At 45.9% G+C, this 17,130-nt stretch overlaps 1 long non-coding RNA gene across 2 annotated transcripts in view; it reads right to left on the minus strand.

Annotated features, from left to right (window-relative positions):
- Positions 1–2,756: 2,756 nt before the first annotated feature.
- Positions 2,757–17,130, minus strand: part of LOC138566192 (uncharacterized) — a 311,663-nt gene continuing 297,289 nt past the window's right edge. For both annotated transcript variants that reach the window (XR_011301864.1, XR_011301863.1), the window contains exon 4: positions 2,757–4,973. This is a non-coding gene — a long non-coding RNA (uncharacterized lncRNA). The remainder of the gene's footprint in view (positions 4,974–17,130) is intronic.

The following is a 17,130-nucleotide window of genomic DNA, read 5'->3' on the forward strand; positions in this document are numbered from 1 at the left end:
AAAAGGGGGACTACATGGGCATGAAAGATGCATACTTTCACATTGACGGGCAGTTCAAGTGATCAAACCGCTCTGTCAGCTGGTGGATGTACACGTTGAGTGGTCAGAGGGGAAGAGATAATACCCGAGGCACCCTGCCAGCCTTTGATGTTGGTTTTGGAGCAAAAAGCCGATGTCTTCACATTGGGGGCATCGTCCTTCGTGAAGGATGTTTTGCCTCATCGGGGGCATACTTTGTAATCTGCTGTAGGTCAATAATCTTCAATATTTTGCTAAATGTATTCGGTGGTATTTAGTAGGGGCGATTTGTTCCTGTGCATAAAACAGATTATTGTGAAGTAGGGGATGACATGCATGCAAGAATTGATATAGTTCACACCTAGCAAGCAAGTGACAGAGCGTGGCACATAAAAGAAAGGGGGCGAGAACACCTGGAGAGCTGGGTGGGCTAGGGAGGGAGACATCATGTATTGTACATCTTCTGGAACAGGGGACCCCCTCTCGCGAGTAGCTTGTGTGATCTTGATGCTTCCTGGAGGGTGTTGAGACTTCTGAGAAAAGTTGAGGATCTCACCAAAGGATCCTGTGCTCCCTCCAAACATACAGGTAAAATGGATTCAGGAGCGACCTGGCATAGCTGGAGTGTGCCGTTCTTCATTGTGTTTGGAAAAATGTGGCATGGATACTGAACTGCGTAACTTGTCTGTTGGAGGAGAGCAGCGCATTCTCAACAATTAGTATGTACAGCTTAGAGAACTCAGTCGGACACATATGGGTGTAGAGAGCTCCCAGGACAGGAGCATTCCCTTGTTTGTAGGGTTCGTTGTCTGCCCTCCAGGTTCTCGGTATTCATCTCTCTCAGAGGTCAAAATGATATGATATGATCGGTTATTTATAACATGCTTAATACCCAGAGGTTTCTAAGCGCGGACCCGGGGATCAAACCTGTGTTGCTCCATCTGGTCTTGCTTCCAAGGCGAGCACGTTGCCCTGAGCTATCCTCCCATAGCCGCCTTGTGTTAGACGAGTGGCCTGATACAGTGGGTAGCCACATCAAACCACTTGCAGCTAAGCTCACTGCTTATGCATATGATCGGTTTATAGTCATAATGTCGAAAAATAAATGTCGACAAACAAAAATGTCGAAAAAAAAATGTTGAAAACAATAATGTCGACATCCTATACATATAATGTAAAAAGTCATTTTTTAGAAAAAAAAATGTCGACAAAAAAATGTCAATTAGCACTATCAACACCTCACCCAACACCCCCCTGCTACCCCCCACAAACCCCCCCCACCACCCTCTCACCCCTCATACTCAACACATTCTAATTATATATTTATTTATTTATTTATGTTTTCAATAAATAATTAAACAAAAAGAGTATCATTTACTATGGGGGTGGTCCCCCCCAGCCCCCCCTCACCCAACACCTCCCTGCCACCCCCCCCACACACCCCCCCACCACCCTCTCACCCCTCATACTCAACACATTCTAATTGTATATTTATTTATTTATTTATTTATTCAATAAATAAATAAACAAAAAGAGTATCATTTACTATGGGGGGTCCCCCCAACCCCCCCTCACCCAACACCCCCCTGCCACCCCCCCACACCCCCCACCACCCTCTCACCCCTCATACTCAACACATTCTAATTGTATATTTATTTATTTATTTATTTATTCAATAAATAATTAAACAAAAAGAGTATCATTTACTATGGGGGTGGTCCCCCCCAACCCCCCCTCACCCAACACCTCCCTGCCACCCCCCCCACACACCCCCCCACCACCCTCTCACCCCTCATTCTCAACACATAGTAATTATATATTTATTTATTTATTTATTCAATAATTAAATAAATAAAAAGAGTATTATTTACTATGGGGGTATCCCCCCCAACCCCCCTCACCCAACACCCCCTGCCACCCCCCACACCCCCCACCACCCTCTCACCCCTCATACTCAACACATTTTAGTTATATATATATATATAATTATTTATTTTTTTATACAATAAATAGAAAATTTCGAAAAAATATTGAAAAAATGTCGACATTATTGTTTGTCGACATTATTTTTTTCGACATTTATTTTTCGAAATTTTGACTGTCGACATTTTTACTGTCGAAATTATGACTGCCCACCCATATGATCGCCCGTAAGAAGACACCAAGGTACAGGATGGACTTGCAACTGTATTTTCTCCTTCGTTCCCATTAATATTTCGAGATGCACAAAGACTGGGCCCCTGGGGGGTTCTTGTCTAACATGTCTGATCTTTTCAAACTTTGCATAGTTTGATGCTTTTAGGCCAGTGACTGCACTTTTTAGGCCAGCAGAGGGTACCAAATGGTTTATTTCCATTAGATGGCTGTCCATGTTGGCTCTGTGGATCAGGTGGTTCATGGAATAAATGTAGGTTGACACTTCAGTGGTTACCAAAGCCTTCTTGGTGTGTTTTAGGATGCACATTCGTCAATGGACTCTGGCTTAAAAGTGTTTGTCATTCTAAGCCAATTTTGCATATTTGGTGTGTTCATTAACAATTGAACTGGGATATGGTCTTGCCGTAGAATGCCGATTTCACTTGTTGAGTAACACAGGGGAGTTTTGTAACCTATCCTGAGGTCCCTATACTCTCAGAGGACCAGTTTACCTAGGGAAATTGAAGGGGAATGAAAATGTACTCAGGGGTCCACCGATCCCACCATATAAAAATCATAATAAAAAAGGAGCACACAACGGGCAAGAAACAACTCTGTTTATTACAGATGGGTGAGCACAAATCAAACCAAACAGTGGACTGGAACTGATTGATGAGAGCTGACATCTGCGCATACGGTGACCGTTGGTTTTATACTACGGAAACAATGGTCAAGGCATTAACTATGAATACATTGGTCAAGGCATTAGACACAGTTACACCTTGAATCTTCCTATTTTCTATCGTTCCCAAGAAACTCATTGACTAAGCTACGTCATATCCTTAGAGCTAACATATGTTAGTAGAATGTGATTGGAGCTAACAGATCAACAATATCCCAACTCATCGCCTCCCCATGTGGCACCACATCAATTCTGACACCTCCCAGAAACAGTTTGCAATTGGTAGAATAACATTTGTGCTGACCACCATAACTTTATAACACTGCCATTGGTCAGCACCATTGAGGAAAGAACACCAGACACCATGCTTCTGTTGGGAAAGGCTACATTCACACTGTACCTGCTAGATATCTGCTTTTGCAAACCTTGTAGTGGTTACTCTAAAGGCTGGCCACCTCCAAAAGACATTGAAACGTACCATTTCATTGGTCCTCCTAGGAATGCCACTCCATCCAGTTTCCCCTTCCCATAGCCACCTGCCGATAGGCACTTGTGGCCATGTGAACGGTTCTCTGGTTAAAGTTCACTTTCCTGATACCCCCGAGTGCCTACAGGATTGGCTTGCCACCCTGGCATTACATCAGCCGGTGTTGTTTTAGCTGCTTCAGTCTTGCCTGTGACACGCAGCTTGAGCTCAGACTCCCTTCTCCCGGGCCAGCAAGGTGGTGATCATGTGTTAATAGTGGGGCGTCCAGGCCATACCTGCTGAATGTGTTCACCTGGGTTATTTTTTCCCTATCTGGTGCTAATCATAAAGAGGTCCTTTGGGCTGATAGTACACTCAATGCAATCCTACCCAAGTGTTTCACTGCAAGGTCTTCTTTTGTGGTGTGACTGCCGTTTGTTTGTGTTCCTGTGTTCTCCCCCCTAGAGGATACCCTGTCCCCCCACTTGCTTTCTTTCGAAGGTGGTAGGTGTGCCCCCTATCTGGCACTCAATTAGCACCTTTTATGCATACCCCCTTTGATAGATGTTTCGATCGACATCTCTTTCCCACTAATTTTCTCACCCTTTTCCTTGTGCACCCACATCCGTGACACCCTGTTTATGTCCCCTTCTTCTTTGTACATTTCTGTTTATTTTCCAAATACTCATATATTTGTCCCATCAGGTGAGCACTTGCCCCACAGGGCTTCATAGTTTTCTAAGTCTTGTGGGGGTGCTGTAAAAAGTTCACGCTTGGGGACTCCTTACTAAACACTTTACCAGGCTCAATTTTATTTGCAGATATTATGTGACATGCTTTTTTCTTTGGTGACAAGTGCACCAGCCGATGACCCATCGGTTATTCAGACGGCGACGAACAAAGGGACAATTACTTTGAACATCACTGCCAGCCAATCCAGGATCCAGGCAAATAGTCCGTCCAGCCAGGTTTTTGACGTGATGTCTTGTGTCTGTTTTGTCATTCTTTCATGTATGGTTCGTATCTCCTCAACAACCTCTGTAAGTGTTCCACTGGCTGCTTAATTGGTGGGTATTGCTGTGCAACAAGTACTCCCGATCATGGGGTCTGGTACATAGCCATTTTGCAGGCCCATTGTACGCAAAGCGCATAGCTCTTCTCGCCCTACATTCAGACCTTTTTCGGTTGCATTTTGCCAATTGGAGTAGCTTGTCACGTGTTATTTGGAGCCATTTTGCGTTAGCCGCTGTTTGCACCCCAGGTAGTAGGAGCGTGCTGAAAAGCACGGATGCCTTGCTGAAGAGTCTTATATGTTGTAGGATATCGTCCCGTCTCGAAGATTCTGCTGGTAGATAATTGCTGACCCTCTTCTTCCTTGTTATCTTTGGTTGTTCTTCTCGTGTCTCCTGTGGCTCTCTTCCTTTATTCTTCCATTTCTGAGCAGATGGTTTGTTGAATGGTACCAAATCTGCATCGGGCACCACCAATGCAGGGTAGTGGAAGGTCACCAGCACACAGTCTCTTCCCCAATCTGGTGGCAGCTGGGCATACGCTCTTGTCCCACAGGCCCACCATACGTCCATCACTGCCGCTGTCCCTTTCTGCAACGCTGTGATGCTCATCGTCTTCTCCCAGCCGGTGTTCCAACCCAGCGCCACCGTCCCGTTTGCTCTGAAAGACAAAGAATACTGTGTGAGCGGTTTTATGTAGACTGAGCAGTGTTTTCATCTATCCAGGTTAAGGCATGTATGTTGGAATTCCATATTTTTATTTTCGTCACCACTTTCTCCTCAAATCGCACCAGCCCTTCCATGCGGCACTGTACCATCCCTCTTTCCCCTTTTCCATTGTGATACACCGAACCTCGAATTCACATCAGGGGCCTGGTGAGGCACCATGGTATATCATGTCCTGTTGCACTCTTGCAGAATATTCTCCTGTGGGCAGTGAAAACCTGTTTTCCCCTCTGTGCCCCTTCTGTGTTATATTTGAGTATCATGTGCTTGGTGGCTCCTCCCTGGGCCATGCTTTCTAGTTGCATATAGTTATTGGTGTACACCTCCTCCGCATTTATTTATTTATTTTATTTATTTAATTAGCGCACCGAGCCCTGAGGCATCTGGGCGCATTTCTTGGAGTATATATGTTACATAATAACAAGCAAATAGGATACAGTATAACAGTGGATGGAATACAAAATTACAAACAATAGCAGTGTGGGAATACAGTCAGGCAAGAATAGTGGATAGAATCATGAAGAGTGCAGTACAAGGTTCGGGCGAGTAGAGTAGTGGAAAACATTCTAAGTCTCTTGCGAGAGGAGCCAAGTTTTTAAATTTTTCCTGAATAGTTGGAAGAATGGTTCAGAACTTAGGGTTAATGGCATAGTGTTCCAAAGTTTAGCTGTTAGCACAGGGAAGCTGCTCCCTCCTGCCCTCTGGAGTTTAAACCTGGGGATCTTTAGGCAGTGTAATTGAGAGGATCTTGTTGGACTGTTAGAGTTGTTTCGGGAAAAATTGTCAATCTGGTAAGTAGGCGCACGGTTGGCAAGGCACTTATGAGTAAGTGGCAGAGTTTTAAACTCGATCCTCTGGTTGACAGAGAGCCAGTGGGTATTACATCTTATCACAGAGATGTGGTGAGCCTTGGTAGCATCAGTGCTGATCTAAGGGCATTGTTTTGGATAATTTGTAATTATTTAGGTTGCGCTGGTTCGTTCCTAGGTAGAGCACATTACAATAGTCTAATCTAGATAGAATGAAAGCTCTGGCTATGGATACACAGTTGGATGTCGATAGGAACTATCTGCAAGCGCTAATTAACTTGCAGGTGTAGGCAGTGGAGGAAGCTGTTGCATTAGTTTGTCTTGTCAAAGTAAGTGAGGTGTCCAAGTATATGCCTAACGTTTTCACGCCCTTTGATACCTTAATGTTGTTACTGTCAATGTTAAAAGTAGTTATATGTCCATCAATTCTGTTAAGTCTTGTTTGGGATCCTAAGAGGAGTAGCTCTGTCTTGTCATCGTTGAGGCAAAGTCCATGCTTAGCCATCCAAGCTTGTATAGTGAGGTAAATGTCATTGAAGACTTTAGAATGGATGTTGTAGTCACCATTGATAGGGAGGAGTATTTGGGTGTCAACTGCATATTCGTATATGTGCACCCAAATTGTCAAGGTCATCGAAGAGAGGCTTTGTGAATACATTGTCCCTGCAACTGAAATCTGCTTTGGCGCTGTGTTTCCGGCCGAAATTGCGACCGTGTGCATGCTTCCACCATTGCTCACCATGTGGAGCCCAGCACACTCAAAGATGGCCGCCCGCCACCCATTTGAGGCATCACTGCCTAATCCACCGAGCAGACGCTGCTGAGTCCCGATTGGCTGGTGACCCTTCTTCAGCTACCTATCGGGAGCCGGCAGGCGATGCCGGCCCACTCTCACCAAGGCCCAGTGAAACAAGGCTGACTCCTGTCCTAGCCTGTCCTCAGCCTTACTCGCCGTTCGCCTGGACAATATGCCCTTTTCACCTCGCACTAATCCCTGCTTGTGGTTACACAGCTGACTCTCCTCCTCGTGAACCTATGGACTAGCGCTCTCCTCATCCTGAAAGTAAGACTGGTAACGTTATCAACTATTCCAGCGCTTCCGAATGCTATGCTTATTCCCACAAGCTTGATACCTAGTATAGCTATATAAGCTGTCCACTCTGTGCCTACTGCCCTGCAAGCATTTATCTTGCCTGTTGAACCAGCTGACATACTATCTATCCTGATGTTGGTAATGCCTTTACTATGCTAATATAATCACAAACGCCACTTGACAAGCTGTAGCAACGTAGCAACCTGCTCCATGCACACCTCTGTACTAAGTCTGCACATCTATTACGAGCGTCCTGACTTTAATCAACTGAGCCGACTACATATTTGAGCCCTAGTCGCTACCTATTCGCGGTTGCTTACCACCAAGTGATCGCACCATTTCAGCGCCTTATTTGCTTGCATTGCCTATGTCTGTTCTCATTGCCGCCCAGCCCATACCTTCCCATTGCATGACCACGGCACTGCTTTCATTTGCGCCTCTGTTCGCCTGTGCTTGCCTTGAAAGTACTATGCTGCCAACCCCATGCTCGCTTTTGAAATGATTGAGCTCTTGCTCAGAACCGCAACGTGGACCCACTTGTTAGCTCCATGATATATGCTACTCTGCCTGCCTGATACGCTCATTGTGTATTCCCAATTTTGCTGCGCCACACCTTGATCTATGCCTGCATATGTTGCACCGCTCCGAATAAGACATGTCCACATGATCTAAGCTACTTCCAGGGCACCTGCCTTACTCTGCCGTGCCTTTCAACTTGACATTTACCTGATCTGCCAATACTTGCTGCCAATACTAGAATGTCTTCTCTGCCTGAATTGTTGCACCGTTACAATTAGATCACGCCTCTTGCATTCTGCATTGTTCCCTGCCTAACATGCTAATGTATATGCAAGCTTTGGTATTTGCTTTTCCTGTGTACCTTGATCTGATGCACCCCCATTGCTTGACTCTAAATAAGTAGGCTTAACCTGTCTTAAACTCATTAGCCTGCATTGCTCGTACAAAGCACGCACTGCCTAGCCAAATAGTGCCTGTAACGCTTACCTATAACTGCCTCACAGACCCAGCGGCCCTTCCTCTCTAATCTCGGTAACATGCTACCACGCTGGTCATCCCTAAGGTCACTGCTCTCCTCATTACAATTACTACTCTCAGTGTGGTCAATTACCAGGTCGTCACACCTACCACCTCCCAATTTAGCTGCACCTAGCTCCTTGCACACCTCATCCATGGCCACCTCTCACAGATCTCCTGATACCTACCAAAGTACTGCACCTCAATACCACAACATCTACATCAACGATCCAGCCCTATGGCTCGCCCATTTCGCCGAAAAACCCTCACCTAACCAACCATGTCCTATCACTCTTAGAAACCTAAGATTAGGATCTAGACTTATGGGTAAGAAGGGACACCCCATGTACCTGAGTTCATACCTCAAAACTCATATGCACAGCCCGCCTCCACAAACGGCCACCTCACCCACGTCCCATCACACTCAAACCATCACCGCTTCATCAAACAACGTTGGTTTAATTAAAGCTTCCCTGATTAACGCAAGATCCCTAGCTGCGCACGCTCTGGACATTGCTGATCTTATCAAAACTCAGGTACTCGACTTCATCGCCATCACCGAGACCTGGCTGCACGCGGCTTCCGGCCCGGCACGCTCATTGGCCATCCCCACTGATTACTCCATCATCAGATGTGATCGCACCTCGAGAGGTGGAGGAATTGCTTTCATCGCTAGAAACTCATTAGGACTTAGAACCATCCCAAGCACTAAGGTGGAAACTGCAGAGTTACTCTCTGTCAAGCTTGGACTCTCAGCTAACCAAACGGCTACCATCCACCTAATAACAGACCCCCTGGTCCACCCACATCCTTTGTACTCAACAATGCTAAATCCAACTCCCAAGAAATCATTCTTGGCGACCTCAATCTAGGACACCAAGACCCTAATGATCCTGCGGCCCTCGACCTAGCTAATACCTTAACAGATTTAGGTTTCACTCACCACATACAGGAACCCACCCACATTAAAGGGCGATCCCTTGACTGGCTTAGTGACACCAATTGCAATATTAGCGTAATCTCCAACGCCCTTTGCTTGTGGTCTGACCACAATGTCATCACTTTCAGCATTGAAGCAGCCCCACCACCAAGGCCTTTGGTCGCCCCAGCCACCCTCACTAGAAATAAAAAGAACATTACGACAGAAAAAATACTCCCCCTTATCCTTCCCACACTAAATAACGCTCCTGACATTTGCTCAGACCCCACCAACCTAGCCGACATGTATAACCAGTCACTGCTTGCAGCCATCAACTATATCGCCCCGCTCAAACTGAGGAAACCCAAACAACGAGCACACCTTAACTCATGGTTTACTCCCCAGCTTAGAGTGTTACGCAAAGAGAAACGCTCAGCAGAGTCAAGCTGGAGAAGTCACCACTCCGACGCCCACAAGGACAGTCTTCTGATAGCCACCCTTAACTATAAAGAAGCTGTACTCCAGGCAAAAAAAGATTCTTATAATAACCGCATTATGTCAGCCCAGTCCAATACTAAGGAACTTTTTAATATCCTTAAGGAACTCGAGACACCTGCAGCCCCCCCTGACTCTTGCTCCAAAGACAACACTTGGTGCACCAATATTCAGTCAGCACTCCTGGGTAAAATTGCTACCCTCCAATCTAAAATCAGGGACAAACAGAAATCCCTACAGCTTGACCAACCAACGACCAAACTCTGCCACAATACACATTTAACCTATCCGCATAAACCTTTCTCCTTCTCCCCACTCACTACTCTCGAAGTAGAAAACATCATAAACAATTTAAAACCTTCCAATTGCCAAGGCGACCCCTGCCCAGCACCCATTATTTATCAAGGAAGCATCTCATGAGCTAGCCCCGTTCATTACAGCATTCATAAATGCTTCATTCAAGACGGGTATTGTCCCCGACAACCTAAAGGATGCATGGGTTATCCCACTTCTCAAAAAACCCTCCCTTGACCCTAGTATCCCAACTAACTTCAGACCTATCACTACGGTCCCAATTCTGCTCAAGATCCTGGACCGCGCAGCCTACCTGCAGATTCAGGATTACCTCGAACTAAACAATCTCCTGGGCTTAAGACAATCAGGGTTCCGCCCTAAACATGGCACGGAGTCAGCTCTGATCGACTTGAAAACTCAGATGGAGTCACTGAAGGACAATGGGAAGCTAGCTCTTCTCCTTCTCCTCGAGCTCTCCGCGGCTTTTGATCTGGTCAACCACCAAATACTCTGCCAGCATCTCAAATCCGCAGCCCACTTCTCTGACTCTGCCAATGCCTGGATCCACTCATTCCTGAGCAATAGATCCATGAGGGTCTTCTCACCGCTGGCATCAGCGGATCCCTCCCCTATTCACTGTGGTGTTCCTCAAGGCTCGTGTGTATACCCTACGTTGTATAACGTATTCACCAAGCCCCTCTTCGATGTGCTTGACTATCTGGGTGTCTCCTACACTAACTACGCGGACGACACCCAGATACTCATCCCTATCACAGGAGACTACACAGCTGACACCAAAGCCCTTAACAATGTTTACTCGGTCATCCAGGCCTGGATGGCACAACACGAACTTTGCCTTAACGATGATAAGACTGAGCTCTTACTTTTAGGATCAAATCATCGGCTCAACAAACTAGACCAAACCTACAAGTCCTTCATTATTGACGGCAATGACATTAAAGTCTCCAAAGATACTAAGACGCTAGGGGTCTATCTTGACTCCTCGCTTTCTCTGAACAGACAAATAAATACAGTTAGGTCAGCTTCGGCCTATACCTGCAAACTTATCACTGCCTGTAGACCCTTCCTAAACTCCACCAACTGTATCACACTCGCCAGAACTCTTGTTATGGCCAAAATCGACTACTGTAGTGCTCTCTACCTAGGGACCAGTCAGTCTAACCTTAATAAACTGCAAACTGTACAAAATAATGCCTTAAGGGCAGCCTTAAACATCCCGAGACACTCTCATATCTCCTCCGTCAGATTGGACTTACGCTGGCTCCCGGTAAAACAGAGAATTGCCCTGAAAACCCTAGCTTTGACTCACAAATGTCTGAACAAAAACGCCCCACCTTACCTGTCCACTCGCTTCTCACGCCACATCTCCACTCGACCTACCAGAGCAGCCCAAACTCACAGCCTCATCGTGCCTAGATGCAAACTCCAAAAAGCTGGTGGGGTGAGCTTCCCCGTCCTGGCCTCCAAACTCTGGAACACCTTGCCCACACCTATCAGAATTGAACCATCATTCCACTCCTTCAAGAACAATGCTAAAACATGGCTGCTCACCCAGGACTCATGAGACCTTGACACAGTCCAGACTCCATGTGGGGTACAGGACTGTATATACATTTTCTCTCTGCTCTGTCCCTGTATTATACTCTGTTAATGCTACCCTTCGGTACATGTATATATGCTGTATATTTTTGTACCTCACTGTAACTACTGCTTTTTGTAACATGTTTAAGAGTATGTACATGTATATATGCTGTATATTTTGTAACTTCTGTAACTACTGCTTTTTGTAACATGTTTAAGAGTATGCGCCGGGTGGCCCCTGGGCCTGGTTTTTTGCGCTTTATAAATCAAATCAAATCAAATCAAATCAAATCAAATTGTATAGCATTGGGAATATGTAAGAGCCTTGTGTGACTCCCCATGTAACTGGTGCTGGCTCTGCAGAGGGTGATGATACAAAGGCTCTCATGGATCTGTTATCTAAAAATGACTGTATCCAGGTGTTAGCTTTATCAGAGAGGTGTGCTGCTGTTGAGAGGTGATTGCAGAGGACTTTGTGATTTACTAAGTCAAAGGCAGCCGAGAGGTCTGGTAGTAGTGGAAGGGCTAGTTTGCCACTGTCTTTTTTTGCGTCTTTAGGTCAATCAGGGCCGTTTCTGTTCCATGTCTTGGTCTAAAACCTGATTGCCTGAGATGCATGAGCTTATTTATTTTCGAGATGATCCTGGGTCTGCAGATATTCAGCTCTGTCTAAGATTTTAAGGAGAAATAGTACTGCTGTAATCGGTCTGTGATTAGCAGGGATGTTTGGATCTTGTGTAGGTTTTTTTAGTAAGGGAAGGACCCAGGCGTCTTCCAATTTGGTCAGGACTATACTTGTCCCCAAAGAGGCATTAATTACAGTGGTGACAAAGGGTGCCAGATCTTTTGCTGCATATTTAATGATGGGAGCGGGGCAGATGTCTCCATGATATCTTGAAGGTTTTAACTTCATGATTACGTCCTCAACTTCTTTTGTAGAGAGAGGTGAGAAGTTGAACAACACATGAGAGTTCGGCCGTGGTGTTGAGGGTGGGGGTTGAACTATGTCAGGGAGGAGACTAGATTATTTACACTCTTTTAGCTTGTAACATTGTTATTTTATCAAATAAAGCATTCTGAATATTAGTACACCATGTAGTATCTTAAGTACAGGTGTCTGGTGAAGAGGAGGGAGATCCTAACTATCTTAGTATGTTGAATAGTTCTTTTGTGCTTTGGTGATCCATTTGCTGTAGGTGTCTTCTTTAGCCTGAAGAATAGTTTCTTTATAATCAAGAGATGCTGTTAAGAATTTGTTTTTGTTGGGGGCTAAAGGGAGGTTCTTCCATGAGGTTTCTTCATTTCATTTAATTTTGCGTAACGTTCTAAGATGGGTGGAAAACCAAGAGTTTAAGTGCATGCGAGGTTTGGTTTCACGCATTTTTAATGGCGCAATAATATTAATGGCATTGAGTAGGGTCTGGTTGTAAATGTCTACGAGAGCAGTCGGGTCAGAATTAGTAGATGAAAGTTCGATGATTGGTTTTAGCAAGGGAAGTAATCTTGTGAAAGTGGTTGTTTCTCGTGCAAGTAGGAGGAGCAAGAGACATTTGGTGATTAAGATGGCTAGCTTCTTTTATGTTAATGTTAAAGGATATTTGTACCATGCACTGTCACCACCAGAGTGGTCCCCTGGTGCTCTGGTGATTCTGAAGAAAGGGTGGGGGGGGGGGGTTAGTTGGAACAAGCATGAAAAGTGCAAGAGAGCAGTGATGTGCCATTGGCAGCCTCAACACAGTTAACACCGTTCGCTGGACTTGGGGTGCTTTCCGGTCAGTAGCCGTCGTGTTCTGTTGTGAGAGTCTATGTGTGGTTTGTTTGGTGTTGCAGTGAAGTAAAGTTTGTGCAGTTTGTTGTGCTATAGGGTTGTGGTTGTGTTTGGTTAGAGTTTCAGAGGTGTATGCAGAGGGTTGCAATTGTTAGTGGGTTGGTTATTAGCATCGCTGTCTAGAAGTGATGTGCTAAATTTCCACGTTCATTCAAGATGTAGCACGAAGATATCTCTGCATTTCTATCTAGATTTGGTATTGGCTGATATTCACAATTTTTTTTATATATGACGTCCACCAATATTCAACAATTGTAACCAAATGTGGCGCTGGCCCACCTTTGGAAGTCCTGTCTATATGTGATGCAAGCTAGTATTCACAGTTCTATCTAATTCTGGCCTTGATAGTATTCCCAATGAAGTCTAGATGTGGCATTGGCTAACAATCGCTATTCTATCTAAATGAAGCACTGGCCTGCATTCATAATCTTATCTAGTTGTGATGCAGGGTATTGTTCACAATCTTATTTAAGTGTGGCATATGCTAACATTCATGATTCTGTCTGAGTCCTGCACTTGCTATCATTCACTATTCCATTTAAGTGATGGCATTTGTTGACATTCATAATCCTATCTAGGCTGATGTTCGCGATTCCATCTAAGTGTGGTACTTGCTGACATTCACATTTCTATCTACTTACGACCTAGGCTAATGTTCACAATTCCATCTAAGTGAGGCACATGCTAACATTCACATTTCTATCTAGCTGCGACGCAGGTTAATGTTCACGATTCCATCTAAATGTGGCATGTGCCATCATTCACAATTGCATCTAAGTGTAGCACATGCTAACATTCACATTTCTATCTAGTTACGACTCAGGCTAATGTTCACAATTGCATCTAAGTGAGGCACATGCTAACATTCAAATTTCGATCTAGATGCAACGCAAGGCCAAAAAATTACAGTCCTGTCTCAGTTAGGCGTGGTGGGTTGATGTTCACAATTCAATCTAAGTACTAGTGTTGTAAGTGATGTTGGCCTGGCAGTCTATGTTTTGGTAAGGTAATGTAGAGTGGCAGGGCTTTCTGGAGTAGAATGATTGCTTTACTCCCCACCGATGCCACACTTAACGTTTTTGCTGTCCGTTGACGGTTGGCTTCACTGGCTTCCCCTGCTGACACCTGTAGACACTTTCTGGAGCTGCCCTTAGCCTTGGGTCCTTCGCCGCAGGGTCTACCGGGCAGAGGGCTGCCCTGGGAGGGTGCATTAAGGCCAGAGAGCTAACCAATCACGGGTGGAGGAGCTTACAGGAAGGCACAAAGCCAATCACGGGTGGAGGGAGGGTTGGGAGGCTGGCAGAGGGAGGGGAAAGGGAAGATGGGAGCCGGGAAGCGAGGTAACACACAGGGCCTGGAAGTAACCTGCAACGCAGACACAGATATTTTTGGGCCCAAAGTGGGCAAGGCACCCAATACTGCTCACCTGGGGACGCCTGATGGAAGTGGCTTTCTCCCATGGTGCAGCAGTGCGACGGAGCTTACAGGAAGGCACACAGCCAATCACCGGTGGAGGGAGGGTTGGGAGGCGAGTGGAGGGAGGTTTAAGGGAAGAAGAGAGCCGGGAAGCGAGGTAACACGCAGGGCCTGGAGACAACCCGGCCACAGATATTTTTGGGCCCACGGGGGTCAAGGCACCCAATACTGCTTACCTGGGGATGCCAGATGGAGGGAGGGAGGGTTGGGAGGTGGGTGGAGGGAGGTGAAAGGGAAGAAGGGACCCGGGAAGTGAGGTAACGTGCGGGGTCTGGAGGCAACCTGCAACGCGGCCACAGATATTTTTGGGCCCACAGGAGTCAAGGCACCCAATGCTGCTCACCTGGGGATGCCAAATGGAAGTGGCGTTCTCTCACGGTGCAGCAGTGCTTTTATTATAAAAGAGATCAGGTGGTGGTCCAACCAAGTGCACAGTGTATTGGAGATAATATTACTGTAGCAATTGAGGTCGGCAAAACCAATCTAGTGCCCTTCCTTTGTTGTGTGTTGGTTTAGAGATGCGATGTATGAAGCCTAATTCTGAGATGGTGTTAGCAATGGCTAACACTTTATCATCTTTAGGGTCCTGAAAACCTAGGTTGAGGTCGCCTAGTAATAGAATTTGCGAGCTGGGTTTGGTGTTATTAGTAAGGAGTATTGTGATGTCTTCTTCAAAGGTGGTGAGTGGCCCAGGAGGTCTATATATGAGGTGGCTAGTAAGTGTTTGAGATGCTGTAATAGGTAACTTGATAGATAATAATTCACCAGGGGGCAATGTTAGGTTGGGTATGGGCCTAATGCCTAGTGTTGTTTTGGCAATTAATGCAACACCACCTACTTTTGATGACTCATCATCTATCATCTTACTCCACTGTCACTGTTTGCGGCAGGAATTGTTTAGGGGTCCTTGCGAGGTGCGGGAAGAGTGGGCACCACCCTGTACCATACATTTTTAGAGGCGATGTCCCCTCCCCCTACCCAATAGCATTGTACAATTCTTCAATACTAGATGCTCTTCTTTTAGTGTGTGTCTCCCTTCCACTATCAGAAGGCGTGGCCATTCTACCCCTATGCAGTAGGAACCCGAGGAGGAGGACAAGACCGAAACACGGAACTATCCAATCCCTATTATATTTGCATCAACATTTGTTCTTTTCCCATTCCCCATAGTATTCTCTTGACCATCCTCTCCTTCATCCATGGGTCTGCGATACAATCTTATTGCAGTACACAAAGTCAATGTTAATTGGTTAATACGTCCCATTAGGGGACTCTTTCTCTTTCCGTTGCACTGCTGTTGTCTTTGTTAAGGTTGGACATATGTATCCATGCTCTTCTTTCCTGGATTTTCACTGCTGTTGGGGTTGCGCAGACTACTTCAAACGGAGCGTGAAAAACCTCAGCTCCTTCCACCTTCTAACCACGTTTCGGACATAAATTCTGTCACCCGGATACAGAGGTTGTGCTTGCGGAAAGTCCTCCTCCTGATGTGCACTTGTGTGCTCTTCAACGTTGATCGGCCGACACGTATGTCGCTGAACCTGGCGTAGCAAAGACAATTTCTCATTTCTGTCAATTATGCTTCCATTTCGTCTCCGAGGATCTCTGAGCTAGGGATAGCATCCGTAATTGAACATGTAGGAGGGACAGGTGCATACATCCTCCTACCCATTAGAATTTTGTGCAGAGTCAAGTGGTGATCCGCGCTGGGTGAGTTACACAGAGAAAAAAGAACAAGGGAGAGTCAAGAAAGCCAGTTTTGGCACAGAGAAGAGGTCAGCTTCGCCAAGTGTTTTTTAAGTAAGCCATTGGGCCCTAAAAGACATGTAAGCGCATCAAAAAGGTTGTTGGCAAAATGCTGGCTATTTTCCGACCTTATCTCCTTGCACACTCCTCATCTTAGAAACACCTCCCTGGCAAAGATTTGGCCACAGATTTTGCATCGTTCTTTCCTCAAGCCAACGTGAGAATGGACAGACAACTATCAGGAACCTATAGGGGGCACATATTTCTTGCATGACAACATAGTCGATAGGCAAGTGCCGGAAGGGCCCTTCTGGCCGAAGTATAATTCCTCTAAGTTCGGAATGGTGACGCTGGCAGCACGGTAGCCCAAATTCAGAGCTGGTCAGCCACTGGACGATCCCAGGACACTTCCAAAGGCTCTTCATAGCAGGGTACTGAGTAGACATCAGGAATGGATGATCCCTTCACTCCCAGGGTCGCAGCTCCTTCGCAGGACTGCTGAAGATCTTCAGCAAGACACAGTTCCTCCAGGACAGCAGCAGAAGTTGTTTGCCAGGCCTCCTATAGTATGGTCTCCAGTTTCTTCACAGGTCTCACAGCTGGATAGGATTCTTGTCTCCAGGATCTCTGAAGAATGGGTGCTCAGTCCTCTTCGTATTCTAAAAGCCAGGTAAGAGCAGCTGCCCTCAATAGCCAATGACAGGACTAGCCCATGCACCCCAGCAGTGGTCCAACCAGGACCACTGGAGGAAATATTCATGCATACCACTCAGACACACTGAAACCAGTTTGTGG

Source organism: Ambystoma mexicanum, chromosome 2p (genome assembly GCF_040938575.1).
Source record: "Ambystoma mexicanum isolate Mex_15411 chromosome 2p, UKY_AmexF1_1, whole genome shotgun sequence".
In the NCBI taxonomy this organism is placed as follows: domain Eukaryota; kingdom Metazoa; phylum Chordata; class Amphibia; order Caudata; family Ambystomatidae; genus Ambystoma; species Ambystoma mexicanum.